Source organism: Ptiloglossa arizonensis, chromosome 1 (assembly GCF_051014685.1).
Source record: "Ptiloglossa arizonensis isolate GNS036 chromosome 1, iyPtiAriz1_principal, whole genome shotgun sequence".
In the NCBI taxonomy this organism is placed as follows: domain Eukaryota; kingdom Metazoa; phylum Arthropoda; class Insecta; order Hymenoptera; family Colletidae; genus Ptiloglossa; species Ptiloglossa arizonensis.
In genome coordinates, this window is record NC_135048.1 from 9,397,660 (window position 1) to 9,410,252 (window position 12,593).

At 35.5% G+C, this 12,593-nt stretch overlaps 1 protein-coding gene across 8 annotated transcripts in view; it reads left to right on the forward strand.

Moving 5' to 3' along the window:
* Positions 1-12,593, forward strand: part of Mef2 (myocyte enhancer factor 2) — a 77,264-nt gene that overhangs the window by 51,665 nt on the left and 13,006 nt on the right. For 2 of the 8 annotated variants that reach the window (XM_076314521.1, XM_076314531.1), the window contains exon 1: positions 3,547-4,858. The exons of 4 other annotated variants lie outside the window; for them this stretch is intronic. The gene's annotated coding sequence lies outside the window, so the exon portion shown is untranslated. Of the gene's footprint in view, positions 1-3,434; positions 3,458-3,546; positions 4,859-12,593 lie in introns of those variants that run through there. 2 more of the 8 variants (XM_076314475.1, XM_076314511.1) reach the window with 2 other exon arrangements.

Sequence of the window (12,593 nt, forward strand, 5' to 3'; positions counted from 1 at the left end):
AAAGATGTGCAATACTTAAAAAAGTATTCGTATGCTATATAAGGAAATTCTTCTCATCTAGTAGGACGGTTTGTCTGTAAACCATTTTTCGTTAGTGTTATGATACAATTCGGGCAGAAGGTACATCATTCTCTGAGAAAGATGTGCAATACTTAAAAAAGTATTCGTATGCTGTACAAGGAAATTCTTCTTGTCTGTAAGACTGTTTGTATTGAAAGTTTGTGTGCATTTAATATATAATAGTTCTGTGGAACTATTATATATTAACGTTTTTGTCCACAGAAAATTTTTTAAGGTGAAATCAAATCACGTAGGTTTTAATGTTTTCTTTTATTTCTTTTAATACGACTTTTCTTGGAACATTTTTGCAATAGAATGATAAATCACTAAGAACTGAACATTTTTTATATGAAAAGTTTTGCCCTATTTCGCATTATTACGAAATTGACTATTACGACTTTTATTTTTGTTATAATTTCGTAATCGTGCAAGATACAACAAAAATTTTCTTACAGAAAATGTTCAGTTTTTGGTACTATATCGTTCTACTGTGAAAAAAATCCCCCCCAGAAAATTATATTAAAAAGATGACGAAATATTGAATTTTCGGATTTTTATTTTATCCTCGAGAACATTTTTTGCCGACAAAAAAATTATGTCATATATGGCTGAATATGCATGACACGCACACAAATTTTTATTAAAATCAGACTTGTAGGTTAGGGGGATTTCCTTATAATATAGCGTACTAATACTTTTTTGAGTCACTGTAGATTCAAATGTGCAAAAATTGCACAAATATCGACACTAATATGGATTAAAAAGCTTTACGTTTTTTTATTCAGACGATTCGGTCATTAAATAATTTTTACACAAATAAAGATTTTTTAATCAAATTTCACAGATTTGTAGTTTGATATGTACAATATTATGTAACAGATAAAAATTTGATAAAACATACCTATTTTGGACAAAAATTTCCGTAAGTTATATTAGTTTTTATGACGTCATTCCATAGTAACTTCTTAGATGAATTTGGTTCCGCAAAAGTAGAATTATAATTCGTAAACCGCTTTTATTCGAATTGTCTTGATTTTAGTTTGGTCACCTTTGACTTTCTGGTCCAATCAACACAAGTGTGAAACGTTATTGGACAAAAAATTGTAAAATATGTGTTTTGACGGTTTTCCGTTGATGGAAACATTTAGCCAAGATTGGAAATCAATTGAAATTGGAGTGACCCGATAATTATTGTTGAAGCAAACAATTATATTTTAATGATTTTTAAGTATTGAATGGCAAGACAATTTCAATTGTTTCGTTATGATTTCTCTGCTACGTAATTGTAGCTGAGAGCATGAAATAACGCTGCCGGTATGTAAAATAAAATTTTATTTATACTTAGTAATAGACGATTAAATTCTATAACTACTTTCTGCGCACTATGTTTGTGCCTAAATTTCGATATAAATAGTTTCCATATTGTCCATGGTAAAAATCTACAGAAAAAAAATCTACATATTAAATGAATTTTTTTCCACAACGTATATCATCCTTTAACGAGTTGTAAAATGTCTGTAATACTGAAATGCATGGTATTAAAAATCTCGTGTCGTGCGTGCAACGGATTACGATGCAATAAACAAACTTATAGCCGTTTGTGTGTGTGTTGATGGCTCAGCTGTGAGTTTATGCTAGTACGCGTATGGATTTGCATCGAGCTATTGACACGTAAAAATCACATTTTTTACTATGCATAACATTGTGTCCATTTGCAACAGACAGTCAAACCACTCAAGTGTCATTAAATAATAAAGCAGATATAAATTTTGTTACAAGTGGTAAGAGAAAATTAAGCAAGTTGAGTACTCGAATACTTTGAGTAACCCGAGGAAAAGTAATTCGAGTACTCTGTCCGATAAAATTAGGTTTTCTCAACTGGAATAAAAGTACATGACGGTACTAAAGGTATTCAAAGTAACAATTGAGAACTCGATTACTTTCCTTAGTACGATAGTGTTACTCGATCAAAATAATCAGTACTCCAGTGCACAAGTACTCGTACTACCTACTGTGAAAATACTTTATGCATTCAAAGAACTATTCAAGAACCTAAAATACGTACTACTTGAAAAAAAGTATTACTTGAATGATCGATAATTTAATTTGATTCGATAAAACTCTACCCGAATGTCGAATATTCGATTCAATAAATTGAGTTTAACGATTCAAATTTCGAGTACAGATTTAATCAAATTACTGGAATAATTAACTCATGTTTGTAAAATCCGATTTAAGTTTAAAGTGTTCGAACTAAGTACACATACGTGTGACATGAAAAAAAATTTCACTTTTCAAATTTAAATCAGAGATCAAAAGCAGTCGATGTTACTCTGTTTGGTCGAACGACCGATATTCTCGTATTGTTCAGTAAGCGTAGACAGTCTATAATACGATCGTTATTTTCATCCACCGACGTATACTTTAGGTAATGGAATGACATACTGTATAAAACGTTGTTAGATTCTTTAACCGCGTGTTATTTCTGGTCAGCAAAATATTAATAAAGTGTAAAGATACCACTTTTACGCGTGACCATCTAAACTTTTTATGGATACAATTTACATTCACTCTGACGCCATTCGGTATACAGTTCGCAGTCAGCGTTTATGAATGACTCGTAGCGTGTCAGTAATTGCCGCATGATTTTTAACGATTCATCTATCAATTTTATTTATCAACGGGTTAATAGCCTCCAGTGTTTGAAAGCAAAGTAAAATGTACCTAATATAATTTGCACTAATAATTGAACAGTAACATATCAATTAATATACTTTATACTCAGAAAATGTATTATAACAACTGTATGCCCTACAGAATGAAATGCAAAATCTATGGAGAGCTATATGAAAAACACGTGATATTCTGAGGTGTCTCAAGGGGATACGAGTGAAAATAATTTGAACAGTTATAAGCATTTATGTGAGAAAAATTAATTGCGACATTCACTTCGATCGACTGGTTAATTTTTTCTTCTACCCGCGTCGATACTATCGAATTATATATGTATATTTTTTCATTTTTATTAGTGTCGGAACGTACATTTCCATAAATTTGGATAAACGATTTCTGTCTTAAGGTCAACAATTAGAATTTTAGTCGAACATTTACTATTAAAACGAATTAATGCAAATAACGTTTGCACAAATACGAACTAATTGACAGTTTCTATTATTGTTCGAAATTGAGAACAACGTCATTCAACGCACGGTCGAAGCTGGAATGCCAGCGCGACTGTTCTGCCTGGAAGTGGCGCGCATGCGTCGCGCATTCAGCGTCACGCAATTGGCGAGGCGCTGTCTGACGTCGATCTCAACATTAGCCAATCAGCGGTCGAGCTTCGTCGACGTTAGCCCGGCGTGCCGAGGCGAACTTCAGAGGCGAGGTGGACCGACTGGTATGTGCAACACGGCCAGCCCCCCTCCCTTCTCTCTTTTACTCTCTCACTCTCTCGTTCCCGTGCTCTCCACGCGACTTCCTCAAATCTTTATTTCAGGCTCGACCGCGAACTGGTCGAGGCGCGCGGCCCGCTTTTTTACCGTCCGATACGACGCTTCTAAATTTGAATCTTCTACGGAGCAGTGCGAATCGACGGCTCGCCGCACGTGAAAAATATTTTAAGAAAGACGTGCGTTTCTAGTCATCGTTTCTAGTCAGCCAGGATATTCTAACCTAGCTAACCTGATTTCTGGTAAGCTGGATCCTGAAGAATCGCTTCTACCACGATCGTGCACGCTATAAACACAAGCGACGGTTCGCATAAGTGACTGAACAAGAAGAAAAATACCGATATCACGATACCGAAGAAAAAAGAAGACGAGACGAAGGGGATCGAGATAAAGGAAGTTTTCGTCGTTGTCCATCGTTACGAATCAAATACGTGATTGGCTCTCGTCGATGTTTGACGAACCGATGAAATCCGGCGTGCGAAGTGACGCGTGTTGATTCAATCGCCAGAAACGAGTGCAAGTTGATTCGTGCCAAAAAGCTCATGTGTTATTTCTACGTAACCACTTCAAAGAGAAGTTTTGTTTTGATCTTAAAATTGTACCTTTCGCGAGGGTGTTAGTGGGGAGATATCGATCGCGGGACCATTGACGTCCGTTCTGGAGAACGAGCTTTTTTCCTCGCTCCTTTGACTAGGCTAACCTCTCGATAATTATATTTTCTCACTCGTAGGTACATACTTGTGTGTATATATATATACATATATCTACACGTATCATATATATATATACACATACATATACACACATACATGTGTGTGCATATATATATACACACACATACTGCATAAGTGTATGTATTCGTACATGTATATCTTCTCTTACGTGTGCCTACCGTTTTGCGTATACGTGCACAAATGAAAATTAGATGTTTGCTAGCAAATGAAAAGGTTGAAAAACGTGCCTGTTACGAAGTAAACTGTTCTGTGATCAATGGAAGTTCTTCCTCGAATCTCTGTTTCAACGTTTACCGAAAGGAAGTGGATCCACAAATAAACATAAACCGTCGAAAACCTTCGTGTAATTTAGCGTAATCGAAGAAGCACTTTGCGTGACTAGATTTTTCGAGAGATATAAAGGAATTTTATAGACGAAAAAACGTTTGTGGATTATTAACGTCTAACGACCGTGTGCCTGAATACGATCCTTCGATGAAATCGTGGTAACAACATCTGTGAAGAGTGCGCGATCTCGCCATCTTTGTTTTGATATCGATTCAGTGCGCGCAAGAAGATCGATCGATTGGAGAACGGACGTCGAGATGTTCGACTGATCGAGCTCGTATCGAGTTGGTGAGTTATCGAATGTGATCATCCTAATTAATTTATTCATCGCAACTATTTTCAATTACTTATAATTCCAAGAAATATACAATGCAAGTGTGCGAGTATCGCAGTGTGATTTTTAAATAGAGTTAACGAGTCGTTCAATCTACCTGATTTAAGATATAAAAAAATTAAATTGAAAATGTCGATCACCATGAAATTGCAGAAAAGAAAACTGATCTTCGTCGAAGAAACTTCCAACCACGTTTTTAATTTCGAAAATTGTATCAATGTATTTTTTGTCATCGCATAAAAGTAAATTTCTGTTTCACCTCATATATTTGTTACAAAATACACGGTTACGATGGATTGAATTCGCAGCGGTATCGAGATAACGTCGATCCGGTTGTAGACGAACAAGTGCCAAATGGTTTGGCAAAGTTCAACGTGTCATACTATATGCTAAATCCGCGCGACGAGTGCGGTTTAACTGTGATAAAGTCCGTCTTATCACGGCCCATGTTGGCGCTCGTATCGAAATTGGTACATCGAATTAAAGTAGTCCGTCTGCGTTTTGGCCCGAGTAACGTTTAACGCTTCGAGTCGGCCGCCATTTAAATATCCCGCCACTATTGCTATAATTCGTTCATATTTATTTATTTATTAACGGGTGAATATTCTTTGATATACAATAAAAATATAATACGTATCGAACACCAATGCGTTTTAAGTAATAGTATTGTCTTGCAATATTTGTTACATTATTGTATTATATACTACTATTTAAATAACGATAACACACTTATTATTAGTACAGAATATTAATACGTACGAAACCCTAATGTATCTTAAATAATAGTGTTGTTCTATAGTATTTTTCGTATTATTACATTATATACCACTATACAAATATCGGATAATACTGTTATTGTTACTCGCCTCTCACCGATTACTGGGGTCAAATATCGTTAGTCGCGGGTAGTTTGTAGATGGTTAGCCATCTATAAGAGAGATCTCTGCACGTGTCGTATTGAATTTTTATTTAACGAAGGATAGAATATAGCTCGAAATTACGGTAAAATTTCCAACGTACATATTCAACGGGGAAAATGCGACGTGTATAGAGAAATACACGCTGGTCGCTGACCCTCGCGTCGCGTTCTATGCTCTTGTATAATAAACCGAATTCGATCGGCGACAGCTCTAGCGACAAAACCCCCTTCCTCCAGTTCTCTACGTGTTCCATCTATTATCACCAGTGAAGAAAGCACCGATTCTGTTGCTTTTCTCTGCAAATCTTTCATTTCATTCTATGGATACCGTAAATTGTAAGTGATAATCCCGCACAAAGTTTCGTAATACGGGAAACATACACTTACGTTTCGATTTATAAATATATTTTTCTTGTGTGTATTTTTTTTAGATTAAACTACTGTCATTATTTAAAGGGTGTTGCATATTATGCTGAGAACGTGTTTTAAAACACACTCCTTACAAATTAATATTGCACATAAGTCTCGAAACTTTGTTTCGCTTACGTAAGCTTACTGCAGAAATTACTGTATTTATATTACGTTTGCATATTCTTACTTTGATGAATAATATCATTTTTCAGGAGTCATTGATAAACTATAGATTCAAAAAGATTATCACGCGAGAAATTCAGTCTCGGTTAAAATATAAACTGAAGTAAAATGTAAATTGAAGATAAGAAGAAAATATACGTACGAAAATGATTAAACTTACTTTTACTGTATTCTTCCTATGTTGCTTTTATTAAAAATACATACATTTATAATTACACGTGTGAATTCCAACTTATAATGTTTAATAATTATGATATTTAATCAATCGACGATTGAGTTTAAATTTAGGTTTTCAGGTAGTTTAATTAATATCAAACAAGCGGACTTAATGGTTGGGTTATTATCTAAATATTAACCACCGAATCTGAATTTAGATTTTCTTTTAATTCATATTCAACATTGATTTCTTTAATGTATCAGTTTCATTAGTATTAGATATACGTTTCAAGATTCATCAGAGGCACTTTTGCTATCTGTATCGTGTAAATATTGAAATAAAGTAACAATTGAATTTTGAAAACATTAATTTCATTTGAACGCGAGCGAAACGAGTGTAAATTGTAAAGAGCGGGGAATAATCTGATTGCTCAATCTCGATCAGTATTTGTCTAGTTCTTGTAACGTGTAAACCGAATCGCGTGTACGGCAGACTGCGATATTAAATCTTGTTGATCTGATCGCGAATGTCAACGGATCCGCGAGTGTGATATAATTACTATCGGTGACGGTACAACATAATTTCGTGATGCACAAGATAGGCGCGACAAAAATAACGTTTGCCCGTGAAACGCGCGTTAACTCATATAGCGAGAGATCGCGTGCTCGGAATGAATGAAAGGGGGTTCGGTAAATATAGTTGATGGTGCTTAGAATTAGAACGAAGTTAAAGCCAATGTTTTTGCTAGAGCTGTCAGAGCACTCGAATTTCGAGTCGAGTGAAAGTCAATTTATCAAATCGAAGCATAGTACTCGGTTTTTCGAGTCGAGTGAAAGTCGTTTTATCGAATAAAAGCTGGTAGTAGACGATCCGAGTAAATCGGTATTCTCGTGAAGTGAAAGTCGATTATCGAATCATCGAATTCGAATTTATCAAATCGAACACTTCACATATTTTCGAGTCGGATTATAATTGTTTTATCAAAACGGTGGATGGTATCGGTCGATCGAAGTAACACGAAATTTGCATCGAGTGGAAATCGATTCTTCGCTCGAATCAATTCGATGTATCGAATCGAACGAAACTCGATTTATCGAATCGATTCGAGCACATCAATTCGAATACCAACGATCCACTCGAGTATCGTTTCAAGAATATGCAGAGCACGTTCGTGGCTACTCGATTGATTATTCGAATATTAAAAATATTCGAATTAATCCCAAACGATGAATGAAAATTTTCAGCTGAAACTTCTCGTCGTCGAATCACCGATCTGCCCGCCTGAACGAGACTACGTACGAAATAAAAATTTCAAACGAACCTTGAATTAATTCGCCCCCGCGCGTGCGAAAGATCATTTATCGGTTCTGTACCCTATACCGTAACAGATAAAGCTGGCTCTGGAGATCTCATCGTAATCCCTTCGAGGCACATTATATCTAATCGCGTCAGATGCAAAGGTAATTTGATTTTCCTACTCTACTGTCGCTGACATTGCACCAGCGAAACTATATCAGTGATTACTCCGGACGTGTGCGGCTACTGTCGATGACGACTCGAAATTTATTATCGCAAGAAAGATCAACCTACCTTTATCCATAACTAGGATTGGGACTACTTGTCGAATTTTCCAATTTTCAAATATTCGTGAAATATTGGCAAATATTCGACGCCAATATTTTACGAATACTCAATTGTTTGAAATTTTTCACAGCATTCTTAACTATATTTCGTTGAAAATTATCAAGAGACAACTTTGAAGCCAAGTATTATAGTATTATGTCAATTCATTTGCTTTTATTTTCTACCAATTATTCATACTTGGATAATATATATAATCGTACGTATCCTCTCATTTACTTGTTAATATACATTTATATATACACACACCTTTTTTCTCAATCTTATCATGTATCTATCAAAAGAGACTCTCCCTCCCATTAGACTAATAAATAAATAGGTATAGTCAACTTTAATGCTTTATCTTTCTCAGACATAAGTGTAGCCAAACGTATCATCTTGATTTCTTGTATAAATTCATACCTGCTTTTAAGTAGCAAATTTTTGAAGTCTCATTGTATTCTAAACTCTAAACGTTATGTAATAAAGATAAAAGAATATTATTAATTACTATGTAATACGATAAAAGAAAATTAGTTATTAGTGTTACTTGATAATTTCAGAAGAAAAAAATAAACATCTGCTAACACGTCCACTGCTTTTTTCAATCGCTACTGTTAATTACCGCCAAGACATCTGGTGCAACATAATTCGATGTGCCTGCTTGTTTACTTTGAAGGATAGTTCGTACGAGAAAATTGATTTATAACGTACGTTAATTATTGGTGATAAAATGGAAAGCGATCGACCGTCTATTACGCACTTGCGTTTTATTAATTGCAATAACATCGTAATTATTTACTTCCGCCTTACGCTTCCTCGATTCTGTCGGAACAACGAAATTAAATGGCTTTATAGGTACTTTATAAGAGTGCCTCTGTTGTTTATCGGATTTCTGAGGTAAAATCGATTGCAAGGTAAATCAGATTGAAAAGAGATTTTTTAGAGAATTTCTTTCTTTTTTTTTTTAATTATCGAACAATTAGAATACCATTCGACGTTGGAATCGACAAGAATGGCGCAGTATATTTAGAAGAGGAGAGAATTATTAAACGAGCTCGTATCGGTTCAATGTGCTCCAATCATATTAATTCGCAGACAAAATTCTCTACAATCGCGATATCCGTGTAACATTTGGATATTCAGTGTCCTTTAGATCACACACAAGTGAAAGAAACTGTAAGTTGTACAAATTCTCAAGAAAATTAAGACAGAATATTAAAACGCCCTTTTTGAAAAATATTGCTTACTTTTTATTCGTTTTATTTATTCAGATAAACGGACATATCTTATTTAGAAAAGTAACTTACATGTTTTCTTTATATTTCTACATTATAAACGAACGCAAGAATAGTCGTGTTTGAGTGAAGCAGAAGGGACGAAACGAATCATAATTCGAACTTAATTATAGGGTAAACCTGAGCCAATAGATTCATCTTTGCTACTGTTTGGTACCTCCAACGACCTCTCTCGATCGAATAATTCTCTATCAATTTTTCTTTTACAATTCGAACTTGAACAATTTAACTACCCTAATTAATACCTGAGCCAATAGATTCATCTTTGCTACTGTTTGGTACCTTCAACGACCTCTCTCGATCGTACAATTCTCTATCAATTTTTTCTTTCCCAATTCGAACTTGAACAATTTTCTTTTAGTTCTCCTTCACCCAATTTGGCATACAATTCTCTTTACTCTTTTTCCTTTACAATCCGATTTGATCTTCAGGATGAACGTTTATTGGCTCGCGAGATTTGAGATCGGGATAAAAAAAAAAGGTAGACGCGAACCAATGCATCTGATCGAAATTGAGAAAACAACCAACGTACTTTTCGGGCTTTGTCGGTTCGCGTAATCTCCTCGGAAAAGAGACACGTCCAAGGAGTCGAAATTCCCCAAGAAATCGGGCGGGACGTTATCCTTCCGAGTCGATTGGAATTAATGAAAATTGACTCATTGCCGCTATCTACTATACGACGTGTGGGTGACGAAGAACAGAGATAGGGACCTTTTCTTTCATCTCGCGGCGTTGCTTATCGCTATCGTCTCTCGTAATACCGAAACCTCCAGTCGACCGTTACGTCAGACCAATTAATTTCTTCTCCCTTCGTTGCTCGTCGAGTGAGTCGTACTGTGCCGAGAATTAGGAAAAAGATCGCGATACCGAGGATCCCAACTAATTGACAACAGCGATGTCGACTTAATCGCGCCACACGATTCGCGACAGAGTGAACGCAAAATAAAAATAGATAACAACGATGATTATTATCGTATGTAACCTTTTGATCGTTTTAATCCACCGGTTAAGATTATTTATTTTACCAGAGGATCCTTTGGTAGTTAGATAGGTGATGTAACGTAATATGTTGATAATTGAGGTTAGGTTTAAAACCAGCTCGCCTTTACGCAATTATGCAATTACTGTGGTACGGCATGTGTAGTTTCCTGTCGTTTGCGTAATACAGATGTAATAATCATAACAATAATAATATAATAATGAAAAACGATGGCGATTCTAAATAATGAGGAACACCACGGCCCAGTTCGTAATTTCCATATTCGTGTTCGTGCATAGGAACTAACTTCAAGCTTCCGAACGAAACATAGATTTAATTAAACATCTCGAAAACTAATGCGGAGAAAGTATCGTTACAAATAATGTAATTGTGGATTAATTACTACAAACGAAAATGTTCTCTTTATAAATCAGAAAGGCAGAAATCTTATCTTTCTTAGGGAGCTTGTCTAGTTAGAAGCTCGAACAATTGGATGTTATTTGAGATTTTTTTAGATATTTATTGAACATAATTTAAAACTTTATACGTATATTCGCTTACATCTCGTCAATGTATCGTTACGTACAGAAATTTGTACGCTTATGGTTGACACGAAAACCTTCAGTCGGGTCATCCAGAATCAAAAAGAAAATTAAAACTATTACATCTTACGGACCAGAATAAATGAAAATTTTCCAAAATTGCGTTATCGGAAAGAAGAAATATTCTTTCACCGAATATTGTATCTTTTTCAAGCGGTAAAAAAAAATGTCCACAGATGTCGAGTTGGTTTCGGTTCGGGACGATAAAAATCCAATTACTCTATGTACGTGTGAAAATTCAAATCAATCGACGCATTGGTTCCCAAGAAATTCAATCGTTAACTTGAAAACAGTCATTTCGGAGAAATCGACTCGAAAATTCAGTATACAGAGTGTATATATCGATATTTTGATTCATACTTCGATAACATTGACAATATATTCTTAACGTCGCTGTAATTTTTCATAATTTTCGAGATAAGGTTTTCATGAGTCTCTTTCGGAAAATATAAAAGGAGTAAAACTATAATTATATTGTTTGACCTCCGCAGTAGACGACGGGTGGTCTCTCAACGAAGAAAACGATATTCCCACTGATAAAGAAATTTTACCGCGCGTACGGTTCGAATCGAACACAGTTACCGTTATTTTCTGTCGAAGTTGGTTGACTTGTTCGCTTTGCGACATCAATCGATACGCGGAAAAGCGACACGTGCTTTATGCTCGACGCTGGGTTTTAACGCATGGTCCAGTTCTGTCGCGCGCGTCGCGAACTCCTGCTAACAGGTTTCTATGAGCCCGTCCTTTTTGTGTCAGGATAGTTAAATCACATGCTCTTTTGTTCTTCGTCGCTGCGCACGAAAGTTGTTCGATTCAGCGGCAACGGTAATATTAAAAGTTGGAATTTTATCAAATCGCACGTAGAAACGTCCAAAACAGCACCCACCCGGCCATCTCTCGTTTTCAAACATTCGAAACGAGCGGAGACAACAAGTCTCGTCGTCTCGTAACTTCACGTTTCTCGTAAATGCAGCGAGATGTACTCGTAAAGTGCAATCGCGTTCTCCTTTAAACTCGATAAAATATTTTTTACAATAAATCGAATGAAGAAAAAGAAAATGTGAAATGTAGATGAACTTTCACAGTTGCTGAAAATTCGTGCAATTGTCAAGGTAACTAATTCGATGAGAAATCTTGCCTGTACAATGTACCCTCGGTATCGATTGCTAGGTAACTAAACTTTCCATTTCCATTACCAGCTTGTGCAATGCAACGAACGAGGTATACGTGCAAGTATCGGGGTTCTACTGTATCTCGCGAGATATTCATTTCTCGAACACCTCCTTTTAATACTTTTAAAAGCAGAATAACGACCCCAAAAATTTACCTAACCGAATAATGATATACATTCGACTTTAAAGAAAAAGTGCAGCTACACTTTGCAAGCACATCGTGCGAAGTTGTACGACGCTATTCAATTCTTTTTGTTTTTTTTTTTCCATCAATGAAGCAGTAAACATGAACAAACAACACGATGTCCATTATAGTGTATCCAATATTTTTGAAATCACCATCACGAA